At 41.3% G+C, this 12819-nt stretch overlaps 1 pseudogene; it reads left to right on the top strand.

Annotated features, from left to right (window-relative positions):
- Nucleotides 1-1604: 1604 nt before the first annotated feature.
- LOC110482183 (SHC SH2 domain-binding protein 1-like) lies at nt 1605-4530 on the top strand (annotated as a pseudogene).
- Nucleotides 4531-12819: the final 8289 nt, after the last annotated feature.

The following is a 12819-nucleotide window of genomic DNA, read 5'->3' as shown; positions in this document are numbered from 1 at the left end:
AAGTCTTCACAAAACACTGGGATCCTGTAGTGTCTGCTATTGAAGAACCTCACAGGAAGGTATAGCTCATATACTGTATTGTTCTGTCTGTCCAGTCTGTAATTAGCTGTTCAACTAATTTACTAACACTCACTAAACCAACAAGCTTTTAGATTCCTACATGTTTCTAGAATTGCCAAGATTGCAGCAAAGGCTATATGAAAGAAATTCTAAGAAAAAAATAAAGCCAAGTGTCCTTTTGAGCTCATTATCACATCTCAGAGTAATTCTAAGAGCTCTAAAAGCTCCCAGAACAATTATGTCAATAATAATGTTCTATAAAACCTTTACTGGCTCTTTGTAGCTACTTATAAGATTGCAGAATGTGCATCATCATTTGCTATTTCTTGGATTTCAAAAGAATCCACAATGTACTAAATGCTTCTGCTGTGCAGGTAAAAAACACAGTCCTTATGCAGAAAAGAGGGAAAGGACTAAAAGAAGAGAAAAAGACAAAGTAAATAGTGTGAGATATTTTACTTATTTTTAGATAACTCCAATACTACCTTGTCAATTTGGTTTTTTCTTTCACATAGAGTCTAAGACACTTTCACTGGGCCCTTTTTCACTTGTATCCAATCTCTTTTTTCAACTTGTGTTCACTCATGGGATAAATGAGACCAATAAGCAAAATGGATTAAATATCATGGTCTGAACTCCACTGAAATCAATAAAAGACTTTCTGCTAAGTCCAGTTGGCTGCAGACTGCGGTTTAATCAGCCAGGTGCATTTAAGTGTCACCAATTCCTTTAAATTAATTTTAAATATAGATAAAGAAAATTATCATCATTGGCACAGATTCTATTTCTGGGAAATCCAATCTAAGCACTACAGACTGAAATACCTTCCTAAAAAGAGATGAGGTTTTTGTACATGGGAAAGAAATGGGAGTCAGACAAGCATATAGTTCTGCTGATACTATTAAACTTTGTGCAGTAATATTAGCTATCTGTTTCTGAATTCTTCAGTCTGTTGACTGCTTGTCCCCATACACTTCTAAAGCAATTACTACTTTCCTGACACTTTGAATTATTAATAATATTGTTGTTATTAATATTAATTCCAAACAGTGGCAAAACAAATTGGGTGTCCTTCATACAAAATGAGAGGCATGTGTTTTTACTGCCATCACTGGAGCCTTTGGCTGTGTTTGTGATTTGAAGTGTAGTATTGATACCAGCACAAACACCAACACCAATGCTTCTGATAATTGTTGTGATGGGTAAGTGTCACATCTGGCAAGTAAGAGTACACCTTAGCCCTGCGCATAGAAAAGCACATTATTTAATGAGTTATTTCATGCACTATGTAAGGCTAAAAAATTGTAACTGAACTGTATGGAGAATATGTGCATCACCTCTTCTGTGGTTTGACACAGAAGGGAATTTTCTCAGGAAGTTGGTACTTGATTGGACACCAATCAGTGTCACGTTTCTGCACTGGCACGTGGAGTGACCAGTGAGGGCTGGGCACGCCTCTGAGAACACAGGGGGTTAAAAGCAAGGACTCCCAGGAGAATTGTCTCTTTGGTTCCGGTCAGAGTGCAGTGCAGACCTCCCCTGCCCAGCCATGGGCTGGATGGGGGAGGGAAAGCCATGCAGCCTGGAGAGGTAGGCTGGGGTGAAGGATCTGGAACTGAGCCTGGGTGGTTTGAAGCTGAGCAGGAGGAATGGCGGAGCTGCCACCGCTGGGACCACAGGGGGATGGCTGGGACTCGCCAGCTGCAGGCACTGGCCCACAGGACTGCCCCAAGCAGGCCAAGGATCTGAGACAGGAAGATGCCAAGAGTGATTGGAGTGCTGACTCCTGGAGTGACTATGGCAGTTGTGACGAACCAGGGGCTGCTTTGGGAAGGACTGTGTCAGACGGGATCGTGCTTTTCCCAGATATCTTTCACACCAGTCATCTTTTGTTTTATGACTGATTCAGTGCTTACCAGGATTATATCTTGGCTGACTGTAAAACTTCTGAGGTGAAGCAGTTCATAGCTGGGTACCTGGAAAAGGTCCTTGAGCCCTCTGGCTGGCAGGCAATCTGGCGCACTAATGTGTTTGAGGTCCTCGTTGGGGTGGCTGATGTGAATTTCCTGACCCTGAAGGCAGTTGTGCAGCTCAGTGAACCATTCCTGTGCGAGTCCCAGGACAGCAGCTTTACCCTGGAGTGCATGAAGGAGCTTCTGGAGCTGAAGGAACATCAGATCCTGCTGCAGGAGCTGTGGTTGTATATTATGAGTCAGGAGAGTTTGACCAGACAGCACTAGCCATAGAGCATGTCAGGTTTTTCTACCAGTACATCTGGAGGACCTGGGGTGAGGAGGAGGATGAGTTTGATTACTTTGTGCGATGTGTTGAGCCCTGACTGAGACTGCACTATGACATCCTGGAACAGCGGGTGCCTTCTGGGCTGGTAGTTGATTACCAGAACTTATCTCAACGTGAAGAGCTTTATGATAAGTTTTTAAATGTGGGGAACAGCATCTCAAGCAATGATTCGGACTCAGAAACAGAAAACGTTTCCATGGTAGAAGGACTAGAATTGTATGACAAAGTGGAGCATATAAAACAAAGGCCAAAACTAATTGAGACTCCTCTGCTGAGGTATGTGTTTGGTTACCAAAAATACGGCAGCCTCCAGGCTAAAGGACTGAGATCAACAGGTGCCAAGGTCATTCATATTGTGCCCTGGATCATGACAGCAAATCTGCTCCAGCTGTTGACAAGAGACAAACTTTGCCCAGAATCTTGTGAAGCCTTAAAAGTACAGTTTCACCATGATCCACTAGCAGCTGTAAATGCCTGTTATAAAGGCATTTATATATATATATATATAAAGGAGAGACAGTCATCATCTGTCCTGGCCATTATTTTGTTGATGGCATGTTCTCCATTGCTGATTCAGTAGAGCTAGAAGGCTATGGCCTGCCAGATGACGTTGTGATAGAAAAATAAGGGAAAGGAGATGACTTCTTTGACTGTACAGGTGTAACACCTTCCGAGTGGCCACTGTATATCAAAATGCTGGCTAGCAATCCCCCAGAGTGGCCTGTGAGGGTTATGAGAGTGGCCGCCCCTGGGTCTCTACTGAGATTGCCAGGTGGCCGTGTGTGCATTGGCATGGGTGACACTTGCACTGAGGTGTTACGAGGATCCAAACCAAAGGGATAAAGGAGAGGACACTTGTGTCCAGTCCAAGGAGATTTTATTCCAGGAACAAGTCAGGGACAAGTTCTGAGAAAAGTGGGATCCGGCTACAACTTATAAAGGGTGTGGGTATGAAGGGGTGGCAACATGGGACAACCAATGGAAACAGATTACAGTATGATTACATCATGGGTTACAACCAATGGAAAAAAACAGGGGAGGGGAGAAGCCTTGGGGGACCAACCAACTAAGAGAACATGGGTGATTGACAGAGAACCTTCGAGAACAAAATGGGGGTGGCTACAATGACAGGGGGGTGGGCAGCACAACTTGGACTGACACATCTGTTTAAGGGTAAAAGGGGAGGAACAGGTAGATGAACATTCTGAGTGACAGCTAAGTGGTAGGAAAACTTAGGAATAAACAACCTGGAAGAAACCACTATGAGGGGAAGGAATAGGGAGTAAACCTGAACTTTAAAACAAAACACACCACAACTTACAGAAGCCAATCTAAAGATCTCCCATTTGAAGTTAGTGCAGCATGATGCTGTGGAGGGGAATTTAAATGTTCATCATGGGAAAACCACAATGGAGAATTATGTGTTACAGTGTGAAACTACTGGAATAACAGTAAGGACATCAGCTGAACTACTGATGAAAAACTCAGATCTCTATGGGGCAAAGGCTGCTGGTGTGGAGATTTATCCAAGAAGTGCGTGCACCCTGCTGCACAACGAGATCCACCACTGCAAGGAGGGAATACTGGTCAAGAACTTCTTAGATGAAGATGATGAGGCTCCCAGGGTAACCATGGTTAATAATATGATCCACAATAACGAAGAATATGGTGTGGTCCTCATTAAGACCAGTGATGCCCTCTGAAATGAAGTATGCTCCAGCACAGGGAATGAAAGGGTGTACACAACCCGCCCAGGTAGGTGATGAGGCAGCCTGTGGAGAGGACTCCAGGCAAGAAAAACCTGGATGTGTAACTGAGGAGTTGGAGCTTTATAAACAAGCTGAGGCTTCTGAACAAACTGAAAACAACTCTGAAACTGCAAATGTACTTGGGGCTGCTTCTGCAAAGAAGAGACAGATACACAGGAAAAGACTGAGTGAACTGGGATTTACAGAAGCTTTTGACAACTTAATGTCACAGGAAATGTTTGTTTCTGTTTAGGGCAATCAATTCAAATTGGGAATGGGAAAGGAAGTTTTGGTATCTTCTTTTTCTGACTGTCTTAACTCCTGCTGCCTTTGCAGCAGCATTTGTGCAGTTATTGGTAAGGTCACATATTAAGAGTTGTGCTATGGTGTTATTACCCTAGTGTAATTCCTATTAAAAGACTATGCCTGGAAAAAAAAAAAAAGTCATGGTTTGACTCTGGAGCAATGCCAGTGCCCCCATGAAAATGCACCATCCCAAATAAATGCTGTGAGATGTGATCTGGAACAGAGCAGAGCAGGCCCAAGCTTAATAACAAAGGAAAAATAAACTTTATTAAACTACAACTGTGATAAAAGAAAAAAGGAAAAAAAACCCACACTAAATCCAAAATGAAAACCTTCCAAAATATTCCTCCTCCCTCCACCCAACTCCAACAAACCACAGTTAGACACAACTTGGACTCTGATCAAGTTATCACCCTTCAATATAATCAATACTCAATCCGTCAGGAGTGAGAGGAGTCTCCCTCGCACCATAGACCCCCAAGAAACACAATTGCCACTTCTTGTGTTTGCATGTCACACGTGGCACCGCCCAGAGAAAATCTGCCAGTGTGACACTCTCCTCTCCATGTCACAGTGCTCTCACCACCGTGCATGGACAGACTGCTCACAGGGCTCCTTTAAGGATGCTTTGCCCAAGTACCAGCAGGAGCAACAGTCCAGTGTCTCATTTTGGGACCACAGTCCCCCCCATTTTCCTCCTCCCCTGAGGCCGAGGGTGAAAACAGAGATCTTCATCTTCCTGAAGACAGAGGGCATCATCACACCCTCCTCAGCTTTTCTCTGTTTGCTCCATTCCTGCACTGGTTGTTGCTGAAGGAGTCTCTTGGCTCACCATGCATCCCCCTAAAATGCAGTCTGTCTTGGAGGACAAATTGGTTGGCTTAGAAGAAAAGTCCAGCCAAAAGCCACTCCATCATCTCTCCCCAACCTGCTTTTCCTACCTAACATCTCAGGTCCCAGGCTGTCTCTCTTTCCTTCAAATTGAGGAGGAGTAATATTTCACAAAGCCTTCATTCCCCAGGAAAGGGTTAAAAGTCCTGGACTCCCCAAATGGCTGAAATCTCGGCCCAGGACTCCATCTCTCATCTCCCATGCTGGGCACCTTCCCCCGCTTTTCCTTCTCCTCTGCCAGCAGACTTCCAGGTGTCTTCAGGCTCTCTGTTTCTTTCCCTCTAGGTTGGTGGCGGGGGTGGGAACAAAGACATCTCAGACGTTCTCCACCCTTCCGTCCGAAGAAGCTGGCCCGGTTCCAGACCCTTCACCCTGGCTTACCTCTCCAGGCTGCATGGCTTCCCCTCCTGCACCCAGCCTGTGGCTGGACAGGGGAGGTCTGCACTGCACTCTGACTGGAACCAAAGAGACAGTTCTCCTGGGAGTTCTTGCTTTTAACCCCTCTGTGTTCTCAGAGGCATGTCCACCCTCACTAGTCACTCCAGGTGCCAATACCCAAAGGTGACACTCATTGGTTTGACTACCAACTTCCTAAGAAAATTCCCTTTTGTGTCAAACCATGACAATATCTGAGTACACTCTACAGAAATCCTTCAAAAGAGAGGAAGAAATTTTAAGATCCTTAGGACTAAGTGAATTTCTGAACTAATAGAACAAGTAAAAAATGCAGGTCATCCTCTCTCATTCCCACTGGCTAAAAAAATACCAGAAACTCAAATAGACTGGATCTTTGTCACCTTCTTTCCCTGCCTGGAAGTACTATAGGCCAGTCAGTCCACATCATAAGATATATTTTCTCAGAAAGATCAGAAACATGCATGAATGTCTGCAGTCCATTGGAAATTAGAATTATGTCTGACAGATCTTCCTCTAAAACAAAGTGTGTATGGTGTGTTAGGCATCAGGTATTTTATTTACTTTTTTCTTTATGGAGACAGATTACCAATATGCTTTTTACTTTTCAGCTTTATCATCTTATTTTCTTCTTTTTTGCACCAACAATGATATTTCTAATCACTCTTCTTCAAAAATTCCTATATGACTTCACTTCAAACTATGACCAGGATGAGTGATGGATTCTCATATTGCCAATAACATATCCAGATTAACATATCTATCAAATGTCATATCAAATCCTACAAATAATAGTTTCTTCTTGTCACTCATAATGCCAGCGACTATGATTTTGTATTTGTAAGTGTAAGAAGTATATATCTTCCTCTCCTCCTCTCCATCCTCCTCATGTCCTTTTGCTTTGGTGGGGAAGGCACAAACCATTCCATTTTGCACTCTCTTCTGTCTCATTCTAGAAAACGCATTTTGTTGCTGCACCTTGAATCTTCTGTCTATCTCATCTGAGGATGATTCCAGCTGGGAAACAACGACTCCTAGAAAGAAAGAGAAATTGAATGTTCTATATGTGGAATATAGGGGATAGAGCAATATTAGCACACTGTCACTGTTAGCCTCCTTGCCTTTTTGAACAGATAGTGTCAATGTCTCTCTGGGATGGATGACTCAAGCTCAGTGGGTGTGCAGATGACAGTTCAGGCTTATGTGCACAAAACACCTTTTATTCTATGATTCAGCCCATCTCCGGTCTGCCAGTGTAGCTGTGGCTGCAGATTCTGTCACATCCTTCCCCTTACGTGATTTCCCCTTATGAGGTCATGCTGCTTCTGTTTAAAGAGACATCACAGAGAGATGTCTTCACTCTTTCTGAAGTCCCATCTTGGCCTGTGTTTGCTCTTAAAGTCCTCACAAACTGTAAAAAGTACTTAAATTTTCACAGAAACTTATTCATGCTGGAAACAGGAGGCAGTGTCATCTTTATCTTGATTAGTCAGAGCAGTCTCACATGGGCTCCAGGTAGTCTTTGTCATTGCAAGGCAATTGCTGACAACCATTCAGTAAATTTATGGTCAAATAGGCAATGGCCACTGATTCATGGTAAGTCTGGTGGCCAGTCACTGATTTGTCCTTTAATGAGTCAAACCAGCTTCAGCCAGAAGGTGGACATTTGGTTTGTAATTATTCAAGGCTAGCCTGCAGAGGGAAATCCTCAAAACTTCTCAGTCATCATTTTTTAGGTTATTAGTGTCATCTTTAACAGCACTGAAGGAACTTTTGTGTTAAATATTATGACGTTAAGTAGAAATTTCTTATTTAAAGATAGTTGTATTGTAAGTTGGAGGCAAGGGGTTTGCCACTGGTATCTGGTGTTCTCATGATTGAACAGGAATATAATCCTGTAGATACAGGTCCAACAGACAAGTATGGAATTACCCTACTACCATGTGCCTTTTAAGTGAAACATTTGCAACTTTGGGACCTGACAAATTTTATCCATGATTACTTCTACATGGGTTATATGAAGAAAGTAAGCTGAAAGCCACAAATATGTTTTGGTATTTATTTTAATTCCAGAAAAATACATTTGTGCTAACCAGAGAGGTACTTTCCAGGCAAATGTTCAAATGACATGGGAGTTCATATGTCAAATGAAAGATTAATGGGCGCACATTATGAGTGCCAATGAAGAACTCTTTCACTCTTTCATGCAAAGGACTAAAAGCACCAGCTCTTCAATAGTAAAGCTGAAGCTACACCATTCCTTATCTGCAAGGGTTTATTCCTGTGGGATTTCTCAGAGATTATACCACTGATTCATTAAACAATCTGTTTAGCGTTGTGCTTTTCATGTTATAGTAAAGAGCTTAGCCCTTTTCTCCCCACATAACCCTTTTCTCCCCTCATAATTTACATGTCTACAGTATATGGCACCATTGCTCTGCAGAGCATTTTTATCCTGCTTCTGATGAAGCACTAAACAGAAAACACTTCTCTTAAACAAATGAGTACTGGCTTGGTTATAAGAAGTGACATTTCAGTCTGCCCTGGATAATAGACCAAGAGTCAATTTAGTGTTAGCAAATCGCTTGCCTATATGAAAGGTTTTTAGTTTTGCTTTCCTTCAGTGGCAGGCAAGATGGCTGAGATTCTATCTCCACCATGAAAAAGGCCACTATTTTGTCTTATTAAATGATGTCTTATCACTGGCATCACGGGCTAGCCCTAATGGCTTTTACAATGGCCATAATGGCCAGCCTGAAAGACTCCCTGGGCCACATTCTCAGACTGTATAAACTAATGAAAAACTGGACCCTGATTTTTTAATACATTTTTTCCCCCACATGCCATTTTCCACCCAATAGTAAGCTACTGCATAAAGTTGTTGTTTCCCGTGTCTGAGATTTGGCCCCACAATTTTCATACAGTTATTAATTTTTAAATGAGTTCCTGCTTGAAATCTCCAACGTCCAGGTTCAGAAGGTCAGATTCAAGGTGTTCATGAGTATAGCCTGATCTTTTTACTCACCTTTGCCTATGCTTGTTTGTGGGGCTGTGCCTAAGTGTGATTTAGGAATTTTCTCCAACAGCTTATCATTGGTTTTGTGGAACCCAAATTACCTTCATTTTCTTTGAATTTTATGGAAAGGAAATAAAATATAATAAAATATTGTTCCCGAAAGAGCAGTTGTGTAGTATAATCTGCATTTCTCTTCTATTTCAGGCTGCCTCATGAGGACAGTAAGTTGTCGAGGTTATACAGCTATAATCATCATGTATTTATGCAAAATAAGAACTATGTGATAGTGCAACATTAAACATGACAAGATTATTTTTAAAAGGAAAATACAAATGAACACAAGCCTTTTCTTATAGTAGCTCCTTTTTGTAGGAGTTCAAACAGAAGTTTTAGCCAAACACCAGCATGTATCCACTTTATTACTTTACCAGTGTTGATAGACTACGACATTTAGTGTCTTTACATATCTATTAAATATAACAATTTTTAGGTCGCAAAATGCTCTTTGTGAGAAACTCAGATAAGCTCTAAAAGGATCTGTATTTTACAAACACACATGGTGAAGCACTCAAGAGGTTATAGCTGGAACCAACCACACCAAAACTACTGTTTGGATTAACCCATGTGTGTAGCATCTCCTTAAAAATATGAAATTCCCCTATCTTCCAGTCAGTCACAGAACAGAGCCCTTGACTGTTATCTTACTCCCTAAAAGTTCTTCCTGTACAGGGAAGGAAGAGGACCAGACTGCCAGATTTACTGGTTCCCACCTGTGCTGCCCAGGGACAGGGAAACACCCTTCTCTGCTCCCTAACTCAGGATGTGGATGCAGGTCCACACTAGTCTTTTGTAGATGCAATGGAGATGCTGCCTTGTCCATGTAGGAGCATAAGAACATGTAGGAACACAAGGGCACCTCCCTTTAGACAGTTTTGTAGTGTTGCAGAACATCAGAACAGGTGCGCTGAACCAGGTCCAAACCCATCTTGCCTGCTATCCCACCTCTGGCTGTGACAAGGTGCATGCCTGGGGAGTACAGAGGAAGGTGGAGGCATGCACTGATATTTCCCCAAACACACTCCACCAACTGAACCTCAGAGGCCTCCTGTGCCAAGTTTGCTTTCTAGGTGTTTCCATTCCTAGATTTATCTTGTTCACTCTCTCATTGAATCTAAGAGAGCTTTGAGCACCAAAAACATCCAGCAAGCAGCAGCAAGTTCTTCTTGGTTACATATAGTGAGAAAATGTACTTCTTTTTGTTTGTATTCAGTTTACATTTCACTCATTTTGATGAGCCACTATTTTTTATTGGGATGAAATGGTGAGCAAACCATCCTTATGTTCCATCTTAACAACATGAAGAATTTCTTGAGCACTTCTCCTACCCCTCTAGATTTTTTCCCCTTCCACAGTGTTGTCACCTAGTTAATTTTATTCTCACCTCCATGGAAAGCTTTATACTCCTTTGGTTATCCTTTTTGCTCCTCCCTAGATTTTTTCCTTTTTTCTAACACCTGTTTTCAGATAGGGAGGAACAGAACTGCCTTTGTAAGGAGAATATAAAATTTGCCATGCCTCAAAACTCCTGAGAACAGAAAGTGAGGAATCAGCCCTTGCACAAGTCTCAACATCTCCATACAGGTTCTATCAGAATCTGTTATCTTATGTTCCCAAAAGCAGTAATTATGCAACAGATTTGGTTGCCTTTAGTCAGGTGTAATGTGATTCCTTAATGTACATTACTCCACACACCCAAGAAAGCAGGCTGAGATTCCAAATTATAATTTTTCAAGTTGCAAAGCCAGTTTAAAAGTAGTCTTCCCCACCTGTGTTGGTAGTCAGATGTGGCAATTCAACTCTCTGGATGACCATTCTAAAAAATTGGTTGAGTGGAATGATCTGAGATAATAGACACTCTCTCCCACCCTTCTTCACATATTGCTTTTCTTTGTTTATTAGCCTGCATCACTCCAGCTGTCAGCAGTAATACCAATTAATTCATTAGCCTTGCTGATGGACTGATAAGCTTCCCCCACCAGAGGTGGGTGGGGTAGCAGAGAAAAGAATGAGCAGATGACAAGTTAAAAAAGGGGATGAAACATCTTCAATTGACTTCCCACCAGCAAAATCCTCATGTTAAACCATGGTCTCAGAGGTGATGGGTAGCTGTTCTAATTTTATTAATTGTGGTTTTCACAGGGAGGGATTCTACAGATGAGGGGGGGAGGATTTGGGAGGTGCCTATGTGAAAAGGTTTTATGTTTGTGCAGGCAGTGATGCTCTGAATTGTTTGTGGTTTCTCAGGTAAAGGCCCACTGCCTGTAGCAGCTGCCTTACAACATCAACAACACATCATACCCTTCTATCCTCCCCTTAAAAATAAAAATAAATGAGCAGATTGACAGAGCATGGAAGGATGGATAATATGGGGATGTTAAGGAGCAGTGAAGTGGGAGGCTGCTCTTGTGACTGGAACAGCAAGCAGAGTTTTCAAAGTACTAGTCAGGAGTTTTAAAAAGAAAAGACTGGAGCAAGCAAAATAGGAAAATTCAATTCCAAACTCCCAGTGACACGTTTAAGTAGATTCTGCCCTCTTTAAACTTCAGATTTGCTGCAGTTTACATCACTAATCCTCACATTCTTTAAATGCCAATCTGTCCTCTCAAGGGGGCACTTGGGCAGGAAGGTGGTCTGGGACTTGCCATTCCTGATAAGCAGAAAGTACTTGCACAGATATTGGATCCAGTGTGCCTTTGTGCCTGTCAGACAAACAGCAGCAAGTCCTCAACCAAATGTGCTCAGCCAGGTCCTCTCCAAGTGCCAACCTATACCTCAACTGAAACATTTATGCCTGGGAATTTCTGGTCAGATAAGTTACCAGTTTCTTCAAAAAGCCTTCAGTATGCGAACAACATTTTGAAGCATTTCACACTCAAGGTGATTGAGCTGTTTTTTGGCATTTTTCATGAAAATTTCTGTCATAGTTTAATATATCTATTTTTTTAAATTTTCATGTATATCACAAATCACACATTTTTATATTTAAAAACAAAAGCCACAGAAGTGCTAACTCATTATTTATTTCAGTACAAAAGCTCTCAGTATAAGCACATACAGAATCAGTTTATCTATATGAATATTCATGTTTATACTAGACAATATTAAAAGAAATTAAAGAAAGAACACTTAATGATAGCCTTAACACATCTTTATAACCTACCAAGCTAAAACTGCAGTGAACTTTGTTTTGTTAAGCTACTTTAATAACCAAACATTTTCCTTGCGAGCACATGTTCTTTGAGGAAATATATCAGGTTTAAAGAGTTTATGTTAAAAAAAAAAAAGACATCTTAAACAAAGGTTAAAAATTACACCATGAAAAATGAGATCTTTCTGGGGACCAGGTAACTAAATATCAGAGGAACATGTTATCTTCATGGAGAAAATCTGAGTTTTAAGTGAAACCAGAGGGGAGCGGGTCAGTCGGTGTGACCCTGCAGGCATGCTAAACAAGCCTAACTCCATTTCAGACTCCGTCAGTGGCTGCTGCAGCGAGGTGCTTGAAATGGGGCTCTGTAGCTCGACAGTATTGTTTTTCCGTCTCCATTTTTCACAGGGAGCCCAGATGAAACCTCAACACAGAGAAATATAAGTATTTGCACTTAGATTTTTTTTTTTCCTTCCTCTAGAATGAACTATCTGAATGTTTGGTGTTTTGATAAATCAGTGCAGTCACTGTACATTAGTATCTGCTCATGCTGATTAGTTCCTTTAGATCTAAAAGTCTGCATTAGTTAGTTAGTAGATTTTAAATTATAAATTCATACTTCTATATTTGAATAACTTTTATGTTTCTTTATAACTACATGTTTCTCATATTTGTATTTTATTTGGTTTTCTTTTACTTTGTGGCTAGTAAGATTTATTCCTTCATTTTGAAAGATTTTTTCTAAAGTTTATTTTAGTTGCTTATTTTATAGTTATTTGCCTTTCTTTTTTCTGTTTTATGTCAAGTCTGCCTAGAGTTTAGGGAAGGAATCTTTTTAAAAGAGTGTTTGTAGCCCAAAATAAATATTTTATTTT

Source organism: Lonchura striata, chromosome 3, assembly GCF_050655825.1.
Source record: "Lonchura striata isolate lonStrDom1 chromosome 3, ASM5065582v1, whole genome shotgun sequence".
In the NCBI taxonomy this organism is placed as follows: Eukaryota; Metazoa; Chordata; class Aves; order Passeriformes; family Estrildidae; genus Lonchura; species Lonchura striata.
The sequence above is the reverse complement of the archived record's forward strand: the minus strand, read 5'-3'. Positions and strand labels throughout refer to the sequence as shown.